At 51.4% G+C, this 24,344-nt stretch overlaps 1 long non-coding RNA gene and 5 other non-coding genes across 9 annotated transcripts; 2 read left to right on the forward strand and 4 right to left on the reverse strand.

Annotated features, from left to right (window-relative positions):
* Positions 1–684: 684 nt before the first annotated feature.
* LOC118985471 (uncharacterized) lies at positions 685–8,030 on the reverse strand. 4 transcript variants are annotated; one of them, XR_005066127.1, is made up of 8 exons: positions 7,840–8,030; positions 7,099–7,245; positions 6,423–6,505; positions 5,406–5,533; positions 3,946–4,036; positions 2,145–2,223; positions 1,036–1,136; positions 685–929 (listed from the first exon to the last, which is right to left on the reverse strand). It is a non-coding gene; the product is annotated as an uncharacterized LOC118985471 (long non-coding RNA). The 4 variants fall into 4 exon arrangements; XR_005066124.1 differs by lacking the exon at positions 7,099–7,245 and having other exon boundaries at positions 7,840–8,027; XR_005066126.1 differs by lacking the exon at positions 7,099–7,245 and having other exon boundaries at positions 5,406–5,477; positions 7,840–8,026.
* LOC118986027 (small nucleolar RNA SNORA71) lies at positions 3,196–3,327 on the reverse strand. Its single transcript, XR_005066264.1, has one exon. It is a non-coding gene; the product is annotated as a small nucleolar RNA SNORA71 (small nucleolar RNA).
* On the reverse strand, positions 4,722–4,855 carry LOC118986025 (small nucleolar RNA SNORA71). Its single transcript, XR_005066262.1, has one exon. It is a non-coding gene; the product is annotated as a small nucleolar RNA SNORA71 (small nucleolar RNA).
* LOC118986024 (small nucleolar RNA SNORA71) lies at positions 5,982–6,113 on the reverse strand. Its single transcript, XR_005066261.1, has one exon. It is a non-coding gene; the product is annotated as a small nucleolar RNA SNORA71 (small nucleolar RNA).
* A 7,820-nt stretch (positions 8,031–15,850) lies between the features above and the next one.
* Positions 15,851–15,984, forward strand: LOC118986028 (small nucleolar RNA SNORA71). Its single transcript, XR_005066265.1, has one exon. It is a non-coding gene; the product is annotated as a small nucleolar RNA SNORA71 (small nucleolar RNA).
* Positions 15,985–17,101: 1,117 nt separating this feature from the next.
* LOC118986026 (small nucleolar RNA SNORA71) lies at positions 17,102–17,234 on the forward strand. Its single transcript, XR_005066263.1, has one exon. It is a non-coding gene; the product is annotated as a small nucleolar RNA SNORA71 (small nucleolar RNA).
* Positions 17,235–24,344: the final 7,110 nt, after the last annotated feature.

Raw genomic sequence — 24,344 nt, forward strand, 5'->3', positions numbered from 1 at the left:
CAGAAGTTGGACATTTAACTCCAGCCTTTCACCAGACCCCTCCATTTGTAAAATAGGATTAAAAAGTTCACGCCTGTGCATCCTTACATTGTGGCAGTTACTGATTTTCACCCAATGATCTCCACAAAGCCTGACCTTGAGGACACCCTAAGGTTCAGGACAGCCACTCCATGCTCACCTCGCTCCCACGTTCACGAAGCAGCCGGCCCTCTCACGACGACGACGTCATGCATTTCACACCCCAGATGAGCTCACCGACTCATCCCACTTTGCATGTGACTGACAGGCTTTTAGTAATGAAAGTCCCCTGGTCCTGGGACACCCCTAAGGCCCAGGCAAACTAGGACAGTTGGTCACATAAGTAGGTAAGTATTTATGAGCCAGGCCCCAGAACTCAGGCCACCCCCACTTTCTCGATGCCACCAGCACCCTGCCACCAAGCACCCTTCCAAAGCCTTGACCCTCAACACTCTCAACTCTCCTGGGTCCTAAGTCTGAACTGATTACCTTTCCTTTTCACCTCCCATCCCTAACCGAATGCTTCGTACAGAAGCCCACGTGCGGAGCCTCAGGCAAGAAACACGGAAGAACTGAAAACAGGATCTGGCCTGTGACCCACTTTCTCCAGGCCCAACTTTGCTGGCCCATGGCTTGGCACTGAATTAAAAGGCAGACAGAGCAAGTCTGTAAGATTTATTCAAGGGGTGGTTGCTAAAGTCATACCACGCAGAGGGACATGGGGCAGGCCCTCTACGGGTGCCACTGTCAAGATGCAGAACCAGCTGAGGCGGACCCCAGGCTTTCCCTCTGATCTCTCGTGCAGGGCGAGCAGATGTTGGGTGATGCTCTGAGCAGGCAGTGGGGAGGCTTCGTGTGGGAAGCCTCTCTCTCTCTGTCCCTCGGGTGTCCACAACCGCCACCTCGAGAATCTAAAAGGAAAGTCAGGTGAGTTCAAAGGTTCTGAGCTACCAACTGCATACACAGAAACCAGCTCACCCTCCAGCTATGGGCTCCCAACCATTGTCATTAATTCACCTTGGCGAGAAATAAAAGGAAACCCAGGTCCCAAGTCATCCTGAGGGTCACTGACTCATGGCCTTGGGCCTCTCTTCAGCAGTCTCCCATCTAAGGCTGACCTAGGAAGCGGAGGAGGCACACAAGCACTCAGTCTCTAGTGCCATCTTCTCCCCAGTGACATCCCTGAGAAGGTCCCACTCACCCCGGCCCAGGCTCCCCGTTTATGCATGCCTAACTAGACAGCACCAGGATAGAAAGCACAATAAAGGAGAGGCTTCTTAAAAGCCTGCTGTTACTAAGAAATTACTTTCTCTCTGGCAGTTCACGCTCAGGGCCCATGACCCAGATCAGAGAAACCCACAGGCAGACAGCTCCGCGCTCAGTGTCAGGGGCTCTGACACCGAGGTCCCACTGCACCGTGACCAGGGGTGGACCCCCATCCTCCGTCCTCAGCAGCTCTTACACCGTATTATCACACGGTAAGTGTCACATCTGCCTGGCCTGTCACAAGGCCCCAGCAGCGGTCATCTTATTCTACAAAACCTGCTGTATTTGAGCCAGCCGAAGGAGGCAAACGGAAGATAAACTTCCAGCAAGACTTGTTTGGTGCCCACATCTTTGAAGATCAAACTGCCAGGCCCATGTGAAGGCTAAATGAAAACGCACCCCTGAAGCCTGAGCACATCACATCAGTGAGCCCCAAGCCAATCCCCAGGACTGTGCACCCAGAGGTCCGGATTACCAGGTCTGGGGTTCCGGCCGGGGGGATAATAAACTGTCTTCTAAATGGTCACCACTGTGCACTAAACCCTCCAGCCTGACTGAGAACCCAGGCCCAGCAACTAGACCATGGGACAGGACAAGCCTCTGATGCTAAAGGGGCCGAGGCATAGGTTGGAAAGACAAGGGAAATCTCAAGTATTTAGGTGGCTGCCTGTACCAGGCGGCTCACAGATGTTTTTCTCACCACCTTCATGACATCATGAGATGGGACAAAAACACATGACAAAACTGCACCCCATCCTCAAAGACGAGAGATGGGAATGTCAATGGACGAGGACTTGGGGACTAGACAGGGGCCCTCAAACCAAGAGTGGGGCTCACTGGGATGGACACCCTGACCTCACCTCAGCCAGGACATGCCTCTCCGGGGCACCACGTTGCATCGTCTGAGTCTGCAGGGTGAAGGTGGCGCCACAGGTTCACCTGCAGTGCACAGAGCCAAAGGCAGAAGGTCAGCTCACCTGCTGGTGCCAGAAGGTACCCAGTCCGCAACCCAGTGCTCTGACATGAACCAGAACAAGAGGCAGGGAGTCATCAGCCTACAAACGCAGATTCCAAAGATTCACGGGCCTGCAATTCCTTCGCTAAGAAAAACCCTTTTCAAAAGAGAACCCACAGCCCTGACCTGTGGCTCAGCTGGTTGGGTGTTGCCCCACAAAGCAAAAAAGGCTGGTCTGATTCCTGCTCAGGGCACAGGCCTGCATTATGGGTTCAACCCTCAGCTGGGGCGTGTATGAGGCAAGATTGACGTTTCTCTCTCACATCAATGTTTCTCTTCCTGCCTTCCCCTCTGTAAAAATAAGCAAATCTTAAAAAAAATACATAAAAGAGAACTGACAAAAGCACAGATTAAAAGTCAGTGGAAGGAGGTAATAAGTCAATGTGTTCTTCTCTCCTTGGTGACTGATGAGAACACCCCTCCATTTTCTGCAAGCCTGTGACAAATGAAGTTTTCTATTGATTCAGAATTGACAGACCCCCCTCTCTGCCACTGCTTCCGGCCCCTTCCTTTCATTGTCTTTCTCCATTAACTTGACATTCCTGGTGGCTCCTGAAGAAGCAATATATGTCGTGCTCCAGGAAGAGATGAGGCGCAAAGACAACACACACAAGCAGCTAAGTCTCCGGCTGTCTGAGTGACGTGTCAGGGATTACCCTGCACTCCTGCAAATTCAGAAGGCAGGACCCACGACTTGTGTGTGCTCTCCAGCACTATCTGAATGCAGTCCACTGTGAGGGCCACATGTAAATGTACGGACTGATTTCTGACAAGCAGATCCTTAGCCTAAAAAGACAAAGCGAAGCCCACAAGTCCAGGGCCAGCCCCATCCCCGCGTCACATGGGGGTCAGCAAAGGCCCCAGCTTTGGAGGGAACAGAAGGAGGAAAAAGCCAGTGTATGAAAGCTCCCGGGTTTGGAAGGGACAGTTGCGCCCTCCAAACACGGGAAAACACCTTTCAGCAATTCTCTCCCTGCACCACCAACGACCAGGGCACAGGCGGCTCGTGATCACTTTCGCATGCAGGAGCAGAAGGGACGGAAAGAGAGCCAGGGAGGGCGGGAGGCTGGTGCCTGGGGAATGGCCTGGGTCGGGGAGAGTGGCCCAGCCCAGCGCAGAGCACCCGCAGCATCTGGTATGTCCTGCAGGGACCCCATGAAACCTCCCTGCTATGGAATCAAACACTTCCCCCACAAAAAAAAACAGAAAGGCTTTTGGTTCGGAAAAGATCAGGATCACGTGGTCACGATACCACCGTGAAAAAAACTGAAAAGCCTTCTCTGCTATCCCAGCGTTGACTTTCAGATGAAGTAGAGGGTGAAACTAGGCCACAGAGCTACGTGGGTTCAGAGGCGGGACCAAAGTCTCGGGTGTCTAAATCCACGTCTTCCGTCGCAGCACACGGCCTCCACTCCAGGGCTTGGAAGGGAGGTGCCCCAGGGAGCCCTTTCCCCAAGCAGGCTGCCAGAGGCCCCTCCCCTGTAGGCCCGTGAGGGACTGCCCCGGGCCCAGAACACAAATGGGACTCACAGGACACCACTTTGATCTCCCTTCGCCTCACATTGCCACCCAAGCCCAGGGGAACACGCTTTTGACTTCACAGATGCAAAACAACAAAATTCCAGAAAATGGCCCCAAATCCTTACCTCAGGGCCCCATGGTCTAGCGCCCAGCTGATACGAACTGATATGAAGATGGCTGATGTCTTCCATGGCACTTTGGCACCCGCACACTGGTCTGCAAGAGACAAGCCATGAATTGGCACTTGTAGCAGGCCCTGGGGGCAGAGAACGCGTGGCACAGCGGCTGGCAGATTAGAGCACCCACAAACGTGGGATCTTTCTGTGAGCACCTGAACAGCCACACGGCTGTCTCAGGTGCAAGGACAATTTAACTCTAGCAAAGTGTCTACAGCGATCTGTGGTCACGGGGGTCTATGTGGTACTTCTGTGATCAGAAGTAACATCCGTGTTATTCTACACGCCGACTGTGACCGACGTGTTGCCTACAGGTCTGTATTAGAAGGATGCCAAAGCCAGGTTTCAGGAAGTGTGCCATGGCTGACTGGCAGCGACTAGCAAGACCCGGGAGGGGTGCCACGTCGTAGGAAGGCCCCGCGTCTACCGTCTAGTCTGGGGACTGCTTGCCTACACATCCTCAACTATTCGGTATTTTCCCAGCTCTATTACTGCTCTAGCCCCGCCCCTTAATCTAAAGGAAGGGGAAAAACCACCCCCGATGAACCACGGGCCCTGCCCCTGCCAGGACTAAAGGCAGGCCAAAGAAGTCTAGGAGGGGAGCCCTAGGAGCAGAGTGACCAGCCCCAACATAACCTTGCGAGGCAGAAGGGCCAGCAAAAGGGCCTCCCAATGAACCACACAGCACCAGGTACCAGGAAGTAACACCAACGAGCGGGAAGACGTGTCCGAAAGCTCCAGGGTTTAGAAGGGACAAGGGTGGGCCCTCCAAACACGGGGAAATGCTTTCAGCAGTTCCTCTCCCTGCAGTATCAATGACCAGGGCACAGGCAGCCCACAGTCACTTTCGAATGCAGGTGCAGAAAAGAGCAGCTGGTGAGGCGGGAAGGAGGCCACTGCCAACAGCTTGGGAAATGGCCTGGACTGAGTGGACAGGTCAATGACCAGCTTTACAGCCTAGAAAGACAGAAGCTACATCTGATTGTCAGAGATAACTTACCAGGCCCTGGCCAAAACTTGACAGTTAAAGGGAAGACTAGCAGTAGGAATACTGAGGGTCCCTGGGTGCTGAAGGATTGAGTGTGCGTGGGGCCAGTGTTGAACGTTTCACAGGATTCCCACTCAGGCTCACAGAAGACCACTCAGCTAACTGCTGGATGTGAACCCAGGTTTGCCTCTCAGGCAGCCCTCTGTCTATTCCAACACACCGCTGTTTCCCTCTCAGCACCTTGGGAGACCCCAGCAGGGGCTCTCAGGAGCAGAACAGCGCCCAGGCCTGTGCCCAGTGGCCTAAGGTTCAAAGCTGGGAACACAGCCAACAGCCTTTGCCTGCACTGTCACCCCCCACACCTCATCACCCATGCAGAACTTGAGGTCTAGAGAACCAGACAGGACAGGACATCACTTACCCAGGACCACATGACTCAGCCTCTCTCCGAGGATGCTTCTCATATACATGGAACAGCAGTCACATGACACTCCTGCAGCGAGGGGACAAGAGTCAGCATGTGACTGACATTTGGCACTGCTTCTACCTCTGGAAAACCATCATAAACAGACAGCCACATGGGGCATCCCAGACTTAGGATATGAACACACTGACAGCCTGTCTCCCTTGATCTTCAGTCTACTTCATCATGCTCAGTCACTGCCAGTCACCTACAGCTGTCCCATTAGGACGGGACAAGGGTGGGTACTCTGAGGATGAGGAAAACCTTCCCACTCTTCCTCTGCCTGCATTCCAGGACACAGACAGCCAGTAGTCACTTCAAACACAGGCACAGAAAGGGACACAGAGCTGCTGACGTGGGAGACCAGGGTCAGAAGACCATGGCCTAGGCTCCACAGCCAACCCAAGCGCTGCCTGAGGCAGGACCCGTTCTCAGCCTCCTTTGTTAAGGCCTCATGGAAACCAGCAGAGCCAGGCACAGAGAGGACTCGATAAACTAGACACCAGGGGCCAGGAGGCCTCTAAGAGGTGGGGATGTGTGAAAGCGTCAGGGTTTGCAAGGGACGGGCGGGCCCTCCAAACACGGGGAAATGCTTTCAGCAGTTCCTCTCCCTGCAGTATCAATGACCAGGGCACAGGCAGCCCACGATCACTTTCGAATGCAGGGGCAAAAAATGAGTCAGAATGAGAAGCCCAGGCAGGGGACAGCTGCCCAGCCACACCCTGAACACTATCGTCACTCCACCTCCCCTCACCAAGAGGAAGACCAACTTCCGGTACAAATGCCTCAATTTTTCATTCAACTCCCAAGTATGCAGAGCACCTACTATGTGCCCTGCGCTGTGGGTTCAAAAATAAAGAACAGACAATACCTCTCCCTGCCCTCTTGAGCTGCTACGGTCTCCCACCAGAAGGAAAACAGAATGAACAAACTCACCCAAGGTTACACAGCTAAGGAGGAGCTGAGTCAGCCTACCTTCGGACTTCCATTTATTTCAGTCTTCACAAAATTCCCTTCATGGAAAAACTTTCAATTCCCTGGGAGACTGCACAAGGCACCTGGAACAGGTAAGTTTGGGGAAGATGGAATTATGAAGTTGCCTGAAAGATGGCAGAAGACAGTGGAACAAAACGGTGAACACACAGTTCAATAAAGTTACTGGTGAAAATGAAAAATGTTTTTTTATCTTTACTTAAAAGCTGAACAAACTTTTTGTCCAGAGGGTAAATTGCTGTCCCCTGGGAAGTCCAACACAAAACTTCACAAACCACTTTTTTTTTAGAGTTGCCATGTTTTTTAAAATTTTAATTGTTGTTCAAGTACAGTTTTCTGCCTTTTACTCCCATCCCAGCCCACTCACAAACCACTTTTGACATACTCAACCAGTCACAGCACCTTCTCCATACACTCTACAATTTTTTTTGCATTTCAGTTGCATTTTTGCCTTTATTAAAATAATAAAGTATAGCTGAAATGTTGCTTATTTTCTTCCATCTTCAATATTAAAACGGCTACACAAAAATTCAACAATTTTGGTAAGTTTTTTTAAAATGCAGGCTAATACAACAGCTGTCACAATACGACCTAACAGAATTGTTTTGCATGAAGTTTAAGACAACCAAGGGCTACCCAGGCCATACAGCCATCTTACCAAAAAAACGCAAGGAGCTTTTGGCCCATCAGGGAGTGAGATCAGGGGTGTCTCGCAGGAGAGAAGGGGCACCGACTGGTGCAGAGCCCCAAGGGCCATCCAACGGAGTGCTGTCATCTGTCTTCAATAGCCACAGAGTCGAAAGGCCTAGGTAGGAAAAAGCGCAAGGAAAGAAATTTAGTACAAGGCACAGGGACAGGAATCCAGACTCTGGGGTCCTGTGAGTGTCCTGGAATTTAAAGCTCATCCAACACATCCTTAAGCGGAGGTTTAAACTTTCCTTTAAACGTTATTAAAGAGAAATGAATTAATGGCTGTAAGAACACTTCGCAAGCAACCGACTGACGAGTGGCTTTGCCTGGATTAAAAGCGGGGAATCAGAGGTGGTGAGGGTAGTGGAAATCAGCGCCCCTCAGGGCCGAGGTCACACACGGCTCCGCACATCTCCCTGCGGGACCGCCGGGCTCTTTTCTGGCCGTCAGCAGGCCCAAGGCTTGTCCACGTGGTGGGTGTGGGCAAGGTCCAGATGCCCGCACCCGCCGGCTCCGAAGCAGCGTCGGCTGACCAGGAGGCCGGTTTCTCCAGGTCACGAATCCGAGAGCTCCACACCCCGCGCAGGGACCCGCATGGAACTGGAAGCTGGGCCTAGGCTGGAGGCTGACCTCCGCGGGCTCTCTGCGCCCCTCGGGGCCTCAAATTTCCCGGGACTCACTGAAGAAGCGCTCCCTGCACTGGACTCACCCGAATGCCGAAACCGACCATGCGGGACAGCGGCAGAAAGACAGCTGATACAGCGGGCAAGCGTAGAGGTCTGAGGATTTCGGGCGATGCTGCGGGACGAGGCGGACAGCAGCCACGGGACCGCGACACTGCCCCAACTGCTCAGCGCGGGCGGAAATACGGTTGGGGTGCGGGCTGCGCCCTAGAGTGGCGCCTCCCTGGGCTCAACTGGCGCAAGTGGTTCTGCGCGGCCCCTAGTGGAGCGGAGTTTAAGTTCTGACTCTGGAGAGTTTGGGATAATTTACCCAGACTGTCTGGAGTTATAGAAATAATCCGCCCTCCCCCACTTGTTTTGCTTTTCTATTTGTTCTGAAGGTGTTTCTTGGTTACTGACGTGATTAATGTGTAGAAATGATCACGTTTCTGAGGAGCGTTCATTAGCAGGAGCTCGGTATTCACTGTGTTTAGCTTGGACACTAGAATCTGCACGGTGACCATTGTATTCAAAGCACCTGGTTTAGTAGCTGGCACAGCTGAACAAATGAATGAATTCTGTCCATGTATTTGCTTGGACATCACCAGTCTCAAATATCGTTCCAGTGGCCTGAGACTGGGATGTAAGGGTGACATGAGATGCACCTAGAGAAGTGGGCAGGTGCTTTGCCGAACCCTGTCCTAAAATTAAAATGGGATTAGAGTGTGGAGTGAGTCCTTGAAGCAGAAGGAACTTGATCAGATTGGCCCTGTGACAGAGGAAGACAGAGGTCCTGTGCCCCCAATGTCACATTAGACACAGGGCTGGCAGGGGACTCATGGCCCCCAAATCTCACCAGCACGAACATTGCCTGCACCCTGGGCCCCGTGTGCCTCTCAGACCTGGGGCCACCCTACCACGAACTCGGCCTGCATTCTGAAGTGTAGACCGCTGAATCTCAGGCCTGAGGAGCGGGCTCCCTCGGTCAGACCCCGAGCACTCACTAAACATGCTGCAGAAATCCAATCTAGATGTATGCGGCCAAGAGAAAAAAATGGGGGTCTCTGAGCATGGCAACACTCCACATTCTGTGTTCTGGGAGAAGCTGTTGGGGTTCTAAGACTGTGAGGACACTGGGGGTCTCTGTGATGGGGAGGGGCCGTGGAGTGCTGTGGATGTGAGGATGCTGGGCGAAGGGGTCAGGTGTGTACACTCGTGGTGGCCCAGCCCTGCTGTCCTTTCCTGCCTCCTACTCTTGCTTTTTCTCTTCCTGTGACCTTGGCTGAGCGACCTAACTTCTCTGCCCAGCCTTAGTTTTCCTTTTCTGAAAAATGGGCAGAGTCAGAGCTCCCCAGCTACGTTACTCATAGCCTTGCTGTGCTAATTAAGTGATGTGATTTAGATCAAGAGCATAACACAGAGCCAATGGCCATGTTGAAGCAGTTGCGATACTTCGGTGTTTCTGAAAAAGCCCAGGGCTTCTGTTGCTGTGAGGGCCCTGTGGGATTCTCTACAATGCAGAGCAGTGTGCTGTGTTTGAAAAGTCTAAGGTGAGTAGAACTATAATGTCAGCCACATGCATAATTTTAAAGTTTCTAGGGGCCATGTTAAAAAGGTACAAAAGATGAAATCAATCTTAGTATAGTTTAGTTAACCCAAGATAACCAAAACATCATCATTAGAGCATATAATCCATCTTTTGAACTGATAAACGAGATATTTACCTTTTTTTTTTCATTTTATAAAGTCTTTGGCATCCCAGGCACCTTTTACACAAACAGTATATTACCATTTGGACTGGTTACATTTCCAGTGCTCTCTAGCCACACGTGACTGGTGGTTGCTCTGTTTGTGTTCGTCAGAGCAGGTCCAAGGCCATCAGGATTTCATTAGCCCTTGGGAGGCTGAGGAGAGAAGCAGCAAGCAGGAGGCTGCCAGCATGACCCCCACATCCTCCGCTCCACCCTACGTATGAGCCTGAGACTTCTTAAGAGGAAGCTCTCCAAACCCCTTGCTCTTGGGTTGTTATGGAGACTTCATTACAGGGCGTGATTGGCTAAATCACTGGCCATTGGCCATCGTTTCTATCTCTAGCCCATCTCTCCTCCCTAAAGGTCAGAGGTTGGGGGTGGGGTGTTGGGACTGAAAGTTTCAACCCTCAATCCCTTGGCTGGTTCTCTTGGCTGGGAAGAGAACCAATCCTCCATCCTCAGGTGCTTCCAAAAGTCACCTCATTCACCTTCATCGCTCTGAACGCTTAAGAAATTCCAAAGGTTTTGGCAGTTGTGAGTAAGGAGCCTTGGACGAAGACCACGTATACATGAAAAGCATATTGCGGTCATCTGAATGACCGAATATGTATTTCTTATCATCACCATATCACAACAGGTGGCCAGGGCCTAACCCAGTCACTGGACAAAGGTTCTTCGTCTCCTTCAGCAGGTGTGGAATCTGTGGTAGGAATGTGTGTCTGCCACCCAAAAGGTCCTGCCCGTGTGGGGACCTGTGAGGAGGAGGGAGCCCTAAGAACAGGGCCTGTTCACTTCACGGGAGATGCAGTCAGAGGGCACCAGCTCGGGGGCCTCCGAAGAACCACTGAAATAGAGGCCGAGAGAGAGATGCAGCCTCATACATGAGCCCACCCCAGAGAGAAGCCTCCCCCCTCCCCTTACTCTGTACTCCATCTGCTTGGATCCTGGAGGTACTGGAAGCAGGAGAGTAAGCAGAAACCTGGCGAGGAGAAACACATCTGAATAATTAGGAGAGAGGGCTCCCGCCCCTTCCCAGCCGATGACAGTCTCCTCTATACTTGGTATAAGCTAGTGGAGAGGAGCTCTACGTATAAATGATTGTTGAAAATGTAATTAATACCTTAAACTGGCCATTTGAAATGAAGGAAACTTTGTTCCTCATTTTTAGTGGTTGTAAGACTTACTACCTAAGAATCCCAGAAAAGCTATGAACCCTGCCTGATATTTCTCTAGGGACAGGGGAAAGATGCTTCCACTTAGAAAGTCTAAAGAGGCTGGCAAAAAAAATTATGAATACATGGGAGGAGGGACCCTGTTTTCAACGTACTGGTTGCATTAATATAGGATTGGGCTGTAGCTCTGAGGCCAATATTCCACCATTCTAGAGCTTGTGACCTCACAGTGCCTGAGAGAGGCCCTTCCCTTGGGCAAATGGAACAGCTGGCTGGGCAGATTGATCCATGGAATTGATGCCCAGAGTCTAGGCTGGAGTCAGCAACTGGCCCTGTGAGGCTTGCAGGAGCTCCAGGCCCCATTCCCACACTTAGAATGATCAGCATGCTGGACACCCTGCTGTACCTGTTCATCCTCCTCCTTGTCTTCTTACTGCTCCTCTGTTACTGCATCTATCGGAAACAATAGGCTCAGGCTCCTGCAGGTTGGAACTGAGGCCCAACGGAAGCCTTGACCAGCCCAGCTCCCCGGGGTTTGGACTGGTTCTTCCTGAGCTGCCTCTCAACCTGGGTCTTGGCCTGTTTTGGAGTCTCCAGCAACCCCAACCCCTCTCTGGATACTCTGACAGACTGGGATGAGACAGAGGGTCTCTCCACCAGGGTCACCTTCCACCTAGGCCTCAGCACCTCCTTCTCCCTGAGTCCCCTAGCAGGGTCCTCTGAGCCCCTCAGCCTCTCTAGTTTTGCTTCACATTCATTTTTGTCCTGGGCTAAAGGCCCCTGGTTTTGGAGAAGGGACCAGTGTGAGCTCAGTAATGAATGGTATAAGTGACCCAGGCCTCTGCCATGAGGACAGGCATGAGAGGTGGTGGCCTTCTCCCTTCAAAAACTGGCAGAACTGGGCTCCCAGGAAATGGAGTTCTGGATAAAGCCTGATAACCTCAACAGTGAGACTGAACTTTCCTTCTGTCCATGGTAAACAACCCTTGAAAACAATCTTCTTGACTAATGAAAATAGATGGTTAATTAACTGGGCTTCCCTGAACAACTTAGGACCTTCTTTGCTGACTAGATTACTGAGATATTTGTAGCTCATCGCTTAAACTTTCTTGGCTTGAGGATTGTTAAGTTTCTTGCCTGAATACTTGGACAATGATCTGTGATTTGGGCCTATTATCTTTCACCATGCTGGCTGGGCACATCTGTTCTGCACTCTTAAGACCTTGGGTTTTCCTAGCCAAGGCCATCAGACATCCGTGGCTGGGGAGGGCTTCCAGGGTAAAAATAGAGGGCTGCTTCTCTGATTTTACCATTATGTGTGACTTTGGCTGATGGTTTATGATGTATATTCCATTTCTGGAATTCTAAGACTTTTTAAAAGTTATGAATGGATATTTTATAGAATGATTACGATAACTGCAACTGATTAAACTAGCTTACTATAAACAACTCTTTAAAAATGCTCATGGTACTGCATTTTAATGTATCATTTTCAAATTCTCAAACCTTGATAAAATACTCATAAAACTTACCATGTTGACCATTCTAAACATTCAGTTCAGTACTGTCAGGTATATTCATACTGTTGTGTCACCATCACCACCATCCAAATCCAGAGCTCTCTTCATCTTGCAAAACTGAAACCCTTTAACGGTTAAACAGCGCCCCATTCTTCCCTTTCTGGATAAATGGAGGGAGGGAGGGGTAGGTGAACTGACCGGGAAGATGGAGGGATCCTTGGGTATTTGGCGGGTCCGATTTTCAGCTCCAGTCCACTAGGGGGCACTAAGAGACCACTTGTGTGGTTAAGGCTCGCTTGACCCGGCTCCAGGTTGCAGCCCGCACAGGGATGCATTTCCGCCGGAGCAGAGCCGTTGGAGCGCTCAGCCTTCTCTTGCGTTTCCGCCGAAGTTGTGCTGGGCGGTCCTGCACCTTCTGGCACTGTCCCCTGTGAGCGCGCCGCCACCAGTCCTGGTTCCCGAGTGAGTCACTGCCAGGCCAAGCTGCGCTGTGCTGCATCCACCTGCTCTGGACCAGAGGAGAAACTGAGGCCCCGAGGGGCGTGGAGAGCCGACCGGAGGTCAGCTCGGAGCCTAGGCCTGGCTCCCAGTTCCATGCCCGCTTCCTCCGCCGGGTGTGGACCTCTCTGGGTTTATGGCCGCGAGAAAGGGGTCTCAGGTGAGCCGCGCCATCGGCCAGCGCTGCTTCTGAGCGAGCCGGTGCGGGCGTCCGACCCCCGTCCTCCCTCGCCCTGCAGGAAAACCTTGTCTTCGCTGGCGGCCAGAAACAGGTCCAGCGACGCGTGGGCCCGAGTCGTGCGGGGTCTCGTGTGACCCTGGGCTTGAGGGGCGCCAGAGCGCCCTGATTTTCACTGCCCCGCCACCTCTGACCTTGGCATGAATCCCCAAAGCCTCATCGGTTGCTTACGTAGTGTTCTTATGTCCGTGAACTCACTTTCCGTCAGTAACTTTTAAAGGAAAGTTTAATCTTCCATTTTACAGGCAGATTGGCTGAGCTTTAAATTCAAGGACACTCCCAGGGCCCCAGAGTCTGGATTCCTGTTTCTCTGCTCCGCACTAAAGCCCTTTCCCCTTGCTTTTCCCTGCCGAGGTCTTGCGACTCTGTGGCTTTTGGAGACAACTCTCTCCTGAAGGTCCTTTGGAGCTCTGCACCAGCCAGCACCCCTTCCCTCTTGCGGTCCCTGATCTCACTGCCTGATGCACCCGCACTGCGTTCGGAGGGGGCGGCTGTCTCCTAGGGTGAGTGCTGCTGCTCTGAGCACCTTGAACTCAGGGCTAGTTGCTTTCCTGCGCCCTGTCCCCGCAGAGGGGGTGGTACCAGAGTTCAGGTGGACCCCGAGAACTGTCTTGCCAAGACCTTATGCAGAAGGAGGCCTGGTGTTGTATATAGGGCTGAATTTGGGGTCCGAAAGGCCAGAGTTCAGATAGGGAAACTGCAAGAGCTGGGGTGGGGCTTGGGAGTCAGAGGCCTTTGTCTGTGTTTTGCTTTGTTTTCGAACCCCCTTATGCTTAGCACATAGTAAGTACTCAGTACATATTTGTGGGGTACATTCAGGCATTAGTACCGAAGGTCCGTCTTCCTGTGAACTCTCTTGTGAGGGAAGGTGCACTTCTTACACGAAGGAATGGTGGTCCTCAGTGTCCTGGGCTTGTCTGGGCAGCTGTCCCCTGCCTGACCAGACAGCAGGTGTTGATGTGGGCTGTTTCCTGTGAAACTGAAGCCAGGGCTGGGTCTCAAGACCCATGTGCTGGTTGTGCAGCCACTAATTGGACCATGTCTCTCCTCCACTTTCCCTCCAGGAAGCCGTCGCTGCCTCCTTTCTCTCCCCTGTCCAGGTCCTCAGTCACGTGGGCTTCCTGGTGTGTTGTGGTCTGGGGACTGGCTTGATAAGAGATGAGGGCACTAATCGTATTTTGTGGAAATCGTTGGTTTTCTTGTCTTTTGCTTCTCTCTGCTCTGACCTTGAGGTCAATATCTTTTAAGAAACTTTTTCTTTTACTGATTCCAGAGAGAGGGGAATGGAAGGAGGAAGAAAGGGAGAGAAACGGCAGTGTGAGAGAGACGCATCGATCAGTTGCCGCTTGCCCGTGCCCCAACTTGGCATCAAACCCACAACCCAGGCCTGTCCCCTGACCGGGAATCGAACACACGACCTTTCGGTTTGCAGGATGTTGTCTGACTGAGCCACACAGGCCATGGCGTGAGGGGTCAGTATCTTGAGTCTTGCCTCTCCTTAGCTCCAGTGCCTGACAGGCACCCAGTGTGTAGCAGCTGTGAAATAAAGGCACAACAGGAGCTGAGAGAAGGGGAGGCACATCCTTCTAAGTTGGCATGGCTTGTGTGGAGGATCAGGGAAGCCAGCTGGGAGGAAGTGAGGGCACTTCCTCTGTGTTCCTTCCTCTTGGAATTGTTAATCCGATTGTGCCGTGGGCCCTTGGCACGAGATGGAGCCCAGCCCGGCGAGAGAGGATTTTCCTCACGGCCTGCCTTTACCGTGGCGGGAACCAGAGCAGTAATGAAATCAGACAAGGCTGGTGTAGATAGAAACCTGACCTTCCTGTCACTGGCAACCCGAGGTGCTCCTGTCGCATCGCCCTCCCCATCCATGCCAGGCACTGACCGTCGGGTGCTGCACCCTCCCCAACCTGTCCTGGATTCCACATCCCCTTCGAGATCCAGCTTCTGGAACCTCACAGTTTCATCAGAGTTTGCACGCAAGATGGTTTGAAAAACCTTCTCTGCCACATCTGTTTTCCCACAGGGAGCTGTAAATTTCTTTCCAGTTCATGAGAAAGTGGTGTGCAGAGAAGTTAGTGACAAGTTACCCGAGAAGTTACTCTCGGGTTGGTGACAATGGCCATACTGGTGAAGCTGCCAGCTACTGTGCCGGAACCCTGCATGTGCTTGTCAGTACCTGCTGCGATCAGGTGACCTCTAGGTTGCTCATCCAGGGCTTCTCATTTATTGCAGAGGAGGCAGCTTGATGCAGAGGGGCCCTTGAGAGGTGTCCCCATCCTGGCAGGAAGCAGCTGGACCACGGCGTTCCCAAGGTGAGGTCTGTCCTCTGGGGGCCTGGGGCTTTGCACGCTACAGGGTGCAGGCCGGTTTCCTGGGTGTGGTGTAGGCAGGGAAGTAGATGGAGGGGAGGTGTGGTGGCTTTGTCCTGGCCCCCAGTTTTTACCCTCTCGGGGACCTTTAAGAATGCACCTGGTTCCCCTTTATGTGCTTGGTTCTAAGAGCCCTTAGGGAACCCTTTATCAAATTTTATGTCGGCAGGAGAACGTCTCAAAGAAAAGTAGGAAGGATTTTGAGATACCCACCTGTGCCTGGGTCTCAGTCTCATTTCTGCCTCCTCCTAGATTTCTTATCGCCGTTTCATCCTCCAGAAAGTGGGAATATAGAAGCTGTTTTTCTCAGGCTCATATAGTCCCTGTCTTTTAGAGCCTAAGAACTGTATCACTTTTCATTCAGAGGTGTTTCTCCTTTGCCTCTCCTGCCTGGGCATCTTTGCAGTATCAGAAGCATGTACTGGGTCCTTGCGCTCAAGTGAGCTGACTGCTCCCGGCCTCCGCCTTTGGGCCTCCTTTATCAGCAATCCCTCCGTCCTTTCCCAGCCCCGCCTTCAGAAGGGGTTGCGGGCCGCCTGTGTCCCGCTCACTGGTAGTGCAGGTAGAGGAAACGTGGAATGGGTTGTCCCGTGTTTGGGGGAGTCCACATCCTCGCCTCCCCATTCTGGAACTTTCCCACATTCATCCTCCGTCTCAGCACACACCTCCTGGGCCTGGGGGGCTGGCGTGTGTGAGTTAGTGTCATTGTTGGGGCTTTCACATCCTTGCCCTTGCTGCCCCAGGCTATGCGTGTGGCTAAAGTTGCCTTCTGTGCCCAGCATGGTTGCTGGTAGTCAGCCATAAACCTGGCCTTGGTGTCCTTGTAGCCTGTCACATTAAGCAGCACTGGCTACCCTGCCATAGGCCATCCACGGTCTCTTTAGAGTTAACTACTTTCCTTTTTATGGGGAAAGAGTGTGTGTGTTTAGGAAATAATAAAAGCCCACACGTGTGGAATGCTTATTATCTGGCAGCTCTTGTGAGCAGGGACAAGTCAGGTGCTCATCTGTGGCTTCTTGCCTATTGCAGATAAGTCCACTGTGTGCAGAGGCCTCATGGGAGTTGTCGTGTCAGAAACATTCAGGACCCCAGTGTCCTTGAGGTAAGATCTCTGGCCCATTATCTGGAGTATTAGTTCTTCGCGTCCAGTACAGTCATCAGGCCTGTGGGCATTGCCAGGGCCTTGGAGTGAAGGTAGATGTCAGGGGGCGAGCAGAGAGGTGAGGTGTAGCTCCCACCTCTCCATGAGTCCTTCTGTCCGCCCACCACCCCAACCCCAGCCAGACTGGATCACGTCTGGCCCTTCTCGTGCCTTCAGCAGCTGCTGCCGCCACAGCCCTCTCCCGGGTGTCTGCCCTCCCTCCCTGGAGCGGCAGCAGAAGCACATGAGGGAGAAGGTCGTCAGAGACTCCTGTCTCTGGGATCGAATCCCCTTCTGCTTCTCTCTCAGTGACCTATTCAGACCCTTATTTTCTCCATTTGAAAACAAAGCTGTGGTAAAAGTGACTTTCGTGGTACTTAAGCCACCCGATTCCCGTCATCTCCAAGTCTAATATTTCCCCAGTGTTTTTGTCCAAAGTGACTTCTCTTTGATTACCCTTAGCAAGGAGGTTCTAGGGGCTTTCACGGTAAAGAATGGTCGCTCCTGCGGTCCTGTGCTTGGCTGGGTCATTTCCTGAGACTCAGTCTGTTCCACAGGCCACCGCCACCTGCAGTGTGTCAGTGGCCTCTTCCTGCATCTCTCTCTGCCCTGTACGTACCTGCAGTCAAAAGCGATCACGGGCTGTCCGTGCCCTGGTCGTTCACAATGCAGGGAGAGGAATTGTTGAAAGCAGTTTCCCGTGTTTGGAGGGTCCACACTGTCCCTTTCAAATGCTGACGCTTTCACACACTCCTGCTTCTGCAGCCAATGCCTTCCGCTCTCCGCAGTTGTGAGTCGCCGTGAGAGTCAATGGCAGGAGACTTTTTAGCTTGGCCTTTCTCAGCGTGGCCTCCTGTGTCAGAGCCAGACTACGTCTGCGTCAGGGTTTAGACACTTGAGGGTGAACTCTGCGTGCTGAACGAGTGCCGTACGGCGTTATACATAGTGACTACCATAAATCGTCAGAGGGAAGCAGCTTTTTGGAGGTGGTGGACCTGGGCAGGCCTTGGAAAGGGAGAGGTAGAAGGGCGATAAGAAGGCGCTCAAGGCGAAGAGAGCAACACACAAGGGCAGTTTTGAGGCTGGAGTGAGCGTAGGCACCTGGGGAGACAGATATGCAGACAGGTGATGACAGTGTGGAGGGACGGCCACGGGGTGGTGGCCTTCACTCTCAGCACCGTGCGGAGGGGCCGCAGCGGGGGGAGTCCCTGAAAACAAGCTCTCCAGCTGTCTCTTTGCCAGTGACATCTGCTCCATTGCTCTGAAAAGGCCTGTTTTTCTGACAGTGTTCATTTTGACTCTTCTCTGGGAGCATTGAGATTCCTATTTGTATCGGGGTTGATGTGAAACAAACTACTGGCCACTCATTTGTGCTGAACTGGGGGTATTCTTACTGAAATCCAATGGAAGAAAATGAAATAACATTGGAGACCAAACACGTGTTGTGACCTCCTGCTCTGTGGCTTCCTCATCACTCTAGGGGCACTGCCTTTGACCTGGAGACTGTGGCAGGAACCACCAAGGGGGTGGAGGCACTGACCCTCAAGGCGGCGACCCGGGTCACAGCTTCCCTGGAGGCGCCTCCCATGGTGAGTCAAAGCCAAGGGGCTATGCAGGCCTGGGCTTCTGCGGTGGAACTTCCAAGCTGCTGGCCTCATTTGACTTTCTCCTTTAGATTAGCCTGGGGTTGATCACGGACACTGGAGTGAAGAGTGACATCGCCACCTGATGCATTGCTGGACCCTCTCACCCCATCATCGAAGGGCTTGACATCAAAGGACTTTTTTGCTCTGAGGGAGCGGGGCAGCGGGAGAGCCCTGGACTCTAGGGACCCGGGGAGTGTTCAGCATCAGGGACCCTCCCTGGCTCCGCCCCTCGGCAGCAGGTGCTGGGAGCGTTCATGGGGGACCAGGACTGCGGCTTCCCTTCCGTCTGAGCCAGGCTGCCGTGTTCCATGTCCCCCTGCCTACCGCTCATGTAACTGTTTAGAACCAAGAGTTCCTTTTGAAGTTTTCTGTGCTGTGCAGCATTGTCCTCTCACCTATCTCAATAAACTGTGAAATGGCCCTGCCGCTTGTTTCTGCTGCTCTTTTTTTCTTATTTTAAATCCATAGCGCCATGTGGCAGCGAGTCTGGGTGTAGAGAAAGTGGGCCACAGAGGCAAGATTTTCCAGTTTCCAGTCTTTGAGACTTCCCACTTGGCACACTCCTAAGGCTTGACCTTGGGGCTAGGAGATGGGATATGGAATTTGGGCTGAGTGCTTCTGGGGGCTCAGGCGTAGGAGAGAGGAGAACTGGTAGGGTTGTTGGCCCAGGAATGTTTGGCCAAGGGCTCTGGGGGAGAGGATGATGGAGGGGTGGACAAAGCGGCAGAGTCGGGCTGAGGAATGCCATAGCACCTTGAGCTCTGAGGGTGGAAGTACACTGGGTGGCCACAGGGGGGCGGCTTTGAGCAGGGGTGGGAGTTAGGTATAAGAACAGCTGCTCTGGGCAGAACTCGGGATACGGTAAGCAAAGGCCACATGCTGAGTCACGGTGACCGTTACCACGAGGTAGATTTGATAACAGTAATGGCGGACGTGTGCTAAGCGGCATGCGCTTCACCACCCTGTGGATGTGTGTTACTCTGTCCTCATTGTTCAGGTACAGTCCACTCAGGGAACATCTCCCAAAGGCCAGGGAGAAAGGAGTTGGCTGTCCATTCCAACCATTGAAATTGAAATCACCTAGACTGGGCTGAGGTGGAAACCAGGTGGTCAGGCCTGCCTTTGTGAATTTAGCACACTGAGGGCCTCTGTCAGCGGGAGACGTTCTGGGAGGCTGGAGGGTCTACTCTTCCCACCAGTTCTGCAGAGGTCCTTACATCTGCCCCTCTCCTTCCTGCCCAGAACATCTGCTCTGGAAGTTCTCCACCTGCTCCCCATCTCTCTGCATCAGCGTCATCCAACCAAGGCCCTGTCCTCTGGGGAAAAGGACCACTTTCCCCCAACATGCCAGACTTCCTTTTCAGTGAAGTTCTACTGTTGGTTCTTGCCAGGCGTGTATAGACTGCTTTCTTTAACACTGTCCCCTCACTTCGAAGCAGCTTCTGGTCAGTCTTCAGCAGCAGTGTCTGCACCCCTCTCCCCTCCCCTTTATTCTGTGTGTTCTCTCAGGGTTCTCCTTACCCTCTGCCTCAGTCCTGTAGCTCTCCCCTGCCCTCTGCCACCCTGGCCCCACCAGACCCTCACCCCAGCACAGACCCCCCCCATTCTCCACGGAGGATGTGCGGGGCTCTCCAGCTGCCTGTGCTCTGCCCATGCTCCCCCATCCCGCACATGCCTCCGCACAAGCCCTGTGGGCCCAGCCACTGTGTACTACTTCCGGTTCCTGGACAGGCTCTTTTCCTGGCCTGTTTGCCTACAATGCATCCTCTATTTCAGATGCTCCCCTGACGCAGCTTGTGTCCCCTCCTTCAGGAACCTCCTCTGGCTAAACCTCCAACCAGACCGGATTCCCTGCCCCTCCTTCCGTTCGTACCAAGTCTCAATTACATGCAGGCACGATTCTAGGAACTGGTAAACAGAACACAAAAGAACAAACTCCTGCCTTCATGTTGCTTACGTTTTAGAGATAGAGACATACCGTGACGTTCTAAAACATGTAATATGCCAGAGAGCTAAGGAAAAAAAATAGTGAAGCAGGGAAATGAGACAGGAAGTCTGGGGGCCAGCAGGAAGAGCATTTAAAGCTTAACAGACATGGAAGGCCTCACCCGGGAGATGGGATCTGAGTGAAGTGAGAGACTCTCACCTCAGTGTTCATGGCAGCCTGTGCGGCCTTGATCACACCATGGACCTGGGAAGGCAGGAAGCTTCCCTCTGGAATACCAGGCCCAGGGAATTGAGGGGCGGCGGTGAAGGGGGCACGCAAGAGGCCTCAGGCCACCCCAGTGCTGCACCTGCTTATGAACATCTGCCATGTGGTGAGGGTGGCAGCCTGGCAAGTTGGGATTTGGTAGTCAGACCAGGCTGTGCACGTCTTGAGGTCAGGGTCCATACCTGTCAGCTCTGCTGACCCCTCACTCTCTCCCCCTCCCCATCCACGGCTCTGTGGGCTGGAGAAGCCCAGGTACCAAGGGCAGGCCTAAACCAGCACCTTGGTCCAGGGCAGGACCAGTGATAACCGAGCCAAGCAGGTTTTCCTCCTGGGGCGTTCTGAGTATGTCAAGAGCCTGGGTGATAGGTTGCAGGAACAGACAGAGAAACAGACAGGAATTGAGTCCCTTTCGCATCAGAGTGCAGAGGATTGAGCTCCTGTTGCAGGTGAGAGAACTGTTCTAGAACTCTTAGAGGGGAGGACGGTCTTCCGACTTCCAAACCACGTGAGCGCTCTACAAGCCCTGGCTTTGAGCAACGCTCAGACTGCGGTGCAATGAGGGCTGGGGCGTCGGTTTTCCTTGAACTTTTTAAGATGTGGCCACATGACAAAATTTCCTGTATTCCTTTGCTTCTAAGAGACCTTCCATTCACCACTATTGTGCCATTGCTAGAGGGGGCTAAATGAGTCTCTGCTCACAGCAGCCTAGAGCAGGGGTGTCAAACTCATTTCACCAGGGGCCACAGCCTCACGATTGCCTTCAAAGGGCTGAAATAACGTTAGGAGTGTGTAAATGTAACTACTTCTTAACTGTTACGGAGTTGAAATTGCATTTGGCCCTTTGAAGGCAACTGCAAGGCTGATATGGCCCCCGTTGAGAATGAGTTTGACACCCCTGGCCTGAAGGGTGTGTACTAACGTAGTTACTTACATAAGCAAGGAACTCAAACAGCCTTTAAGGATGCCAGATGAGGCCAATGGTGGCCTTGATGGCATGTACCAGGAATAGCGCACCAAGGCCTCTCTGTCCCCGTGACTGCATCTGGGTGTCACTGGGCTGCCTAACTCTGCCAGTGCTGGGAAACAGCCTAGTGAAATCGTTGAGCCTGTAGAATTGTGATGTTGTCCCTTAACGGTTGCGGGGCCTGGAGCATGTTCTTTTGCCTCTTTGAACCCCAGTTTCTGGCTCTGCAATTTGACCATTAGGATAGCAGCTATCTGAAATAGCAAGGATTAAATAAAACTGCACAGTAAGCCTTGACCGGTGTGGCTCAGTGTGTTGGGTATGCGAACCACAAACTGAAGGGTCTTTTAATTCCCCGTGGGGCACATGACTGGACTGCGGGGCGAGTCCCCAGTGGGGGGGGGCGTGTGAGAGGCAACTGATCCATGTTTCTCCTCACATCAGTGTTTCTCTCCCTCTCTTTTGCCCTTTCTTCTCCTCTCTCTAAAATATAAATAAATAAATAAAAGTCTTCTTCAAAAAAATGCATGTTAAATGTGCAACATAGTACCTCCCTCACACTGAATATTCAATGAATGTCAGCTATTTTTATTTGATGAGCAAGTCCAGCTAGTTGATAGTTAAAATGAACAAATATAAAATGTCATTATGACAGACATCTGTTAACCTGACACCATGAGTACTTTTTTTCTTTGCTAATTTGCAGACATCCCATTGGGGTGGTGTTAAGCATCACTGCCATTGATTGAACTTTTATTAAATGCCGTGCGCTGTATATATAATTACTTCGCTTAATCTTCATAATAGCCCAGTGAGATAGATTTAATTACCCTCCATTTTATAAATGAGGAAACCAAGGCTCAGGGAAATGAAGGGACCTGCCTCACTTCTAATGAGTGGCTCAGCTGGTTTTCCATTTCCTGCTGTATGAAGCAGTGAGAAATATTGCAGGCTGGTTTCAGAAATAGCATGAGCCTACCAGACTGTCAGATGCTTGTTTGTACTAGAAAACTGGAAATTAGGATATTTTACTATTCTCTCCATCTGCTTCAAATTATTGCCTGCAATCCAGTCTTCCTAAAAGATTCCCTATCCAAGTCAACAGTCTTGAGGCTCGAACTTGTGAACCCGACATGTGCAGACACAACAGGCCTGTTTGAGCAGACATTAAAATATCAAGTATCTCTTCATTATTGTTGTGCCTAAAGCAGGAGTCACCCTAGGTCTTCTGAGCTTGAGGAATCCTTCGTAGGGTTTTACCGAGGTGGCCCAAGAGCCAGGATTAGGGCCACCTATTGGAAAATCGGTGCCTGGCATCAGAGGCCCTGGTGAAGCAGGTAGGAGTTACACAGCAGAATCAAGCTAGAAGAACAGGGAGCTGGAAGAATGAGGGTTCATTTGTCCATTCAAAAAATGTTTGTTAGGCACTGTGCTGGCAAGTACATAGGGTGTACATTCTCTTACTTCACATCAGAGTTAGTTAGGAACAGTATGCATGTGCTGGGCCTTGCTCTATGCTAGGCACACAGCTCTGAACAAAGGAGTGGCCTCAGTCTAAACAGCCCTGTGCCATAGAAACATAATGCAACCCACATACAGTTTAAAATTTTCCTAGGAGCCCCATGAAAGAAAAAGCAGATGAATATATTTTAGTAATACATTTAATCTGCTAAATCAGAATATATGTCATTTCACCAATCATGTAGTCAATATAAAAATTTTTAGTGGGGTATCTTACTTCCCCCCTCAAATAAAGTCTCTGACATCTGGTGTACATTTTATACTTATAGCACATCTCAGTTTAGACTGTGTTTCAAATTCTCAGTGGCCACATGTGGCTGGTGGCTCTCTTGTTGGATGTCAGAGATCTAAATGATGTCCGGCAAGTCAAAGGGTCGTGGGTTTGATTACCAGTCAGGGCACATGTCTGGGATGTGAATTCAGTCCCTGGCTGGGGCACCTACAAGAGATAACCAATCAATGTATGGATGTCTCTTTCTTCCTCCCTCCCCCTCTCTCTAAAATCAATAAGCTTGAGTGAGGATAAAGAAAAAGAATATGAAACGTGTGAGCTCAGGGGAGCTCAAGGGGGCTACAGCAGAAGGAAGAGGACACCAGCCAAGGCAGTCCTAGTATGTGTAAGGCCTTGGGCAAACATTTTTAGCATGGACCCTGTCTATATAAACAAGTTGCTTAAAGGCATGTTACAAAATTTATGAGCCCATGAGGAATACTGTGCTTTGTTGATGAAGACTTAGAATGATGGGTAGAGAAGAGGTACTGGGGACTTTATTCACTGTCCTGTCACTGCACATGAAGAATATGGGTAGTACCCAGGCGCCACCTCCTTCTGTTCAAGTCCAGAAACCATCTCTTTATTTTTTTTATTATAGAATGTGCCATTCTTATTTAATTTCATGTTTCCCACTGCAAAAATGTATGCTGTTTGGAACCCATTAACACTGAATTAATATGGATCTTCTTAACTCTGTAGTTCTCTAATTCATTTATTTAATACTGAGTATATTATTACTCACGATGCTGCATCATTCATAGGTGGTAGGCCCTGTATACTGGCTTCCAATGACTCAAAGATTTTTACTGTGCCTCACTGATGAGAACTGTAAATATAAGTCTTACCTAGAGTATGCAGGAAAATGTGAATGATCATTTATTTTCTGGGCATGTTCAATTTACCTTTGAATATGGTTTCATAAATGTAGACATCTTCCAATCATACTTGAACACTTTAGGTCATACTCACTGCATTTCTAAAAGGGGATTGATTTCAACGTTGGCCACCTCCTACTTTCCACACTGCACCAGCAGTGGGAAGCACGGGAAAGGGGTGTGTGAACAATGAGAAAGAGTGGTCCTATGAACCAATCCCTTGTTCTCTATGGCTTAAGACAAATGAGAATACCATGTTATCACATTGATTAGAGATCAGAACACCAACGGGAAGAGGCATTGGTGTTTCAGAGTAACATCTCCAAAGTCCTTGGAGAAGACAGGCATGGCTGCTCCTGCCAGTACGT

Source organism: Sturnira hondurensis, unplaced genomic scaffold (assembly GCF_014824575.4).
Source record: "Sturnira hondurensis isolate 20B ecotype Veracruz unplaced genomic scaffold, ASM1482457v3 Scaffold0004136, whole genome shotgun sequence".
Lineage (NCBI taxonomy): Eukaryota > Metazoa > Chordata > Mammalia > Chiroptera > Phyllostomidae > Sturnira > Sturnira hondurensis.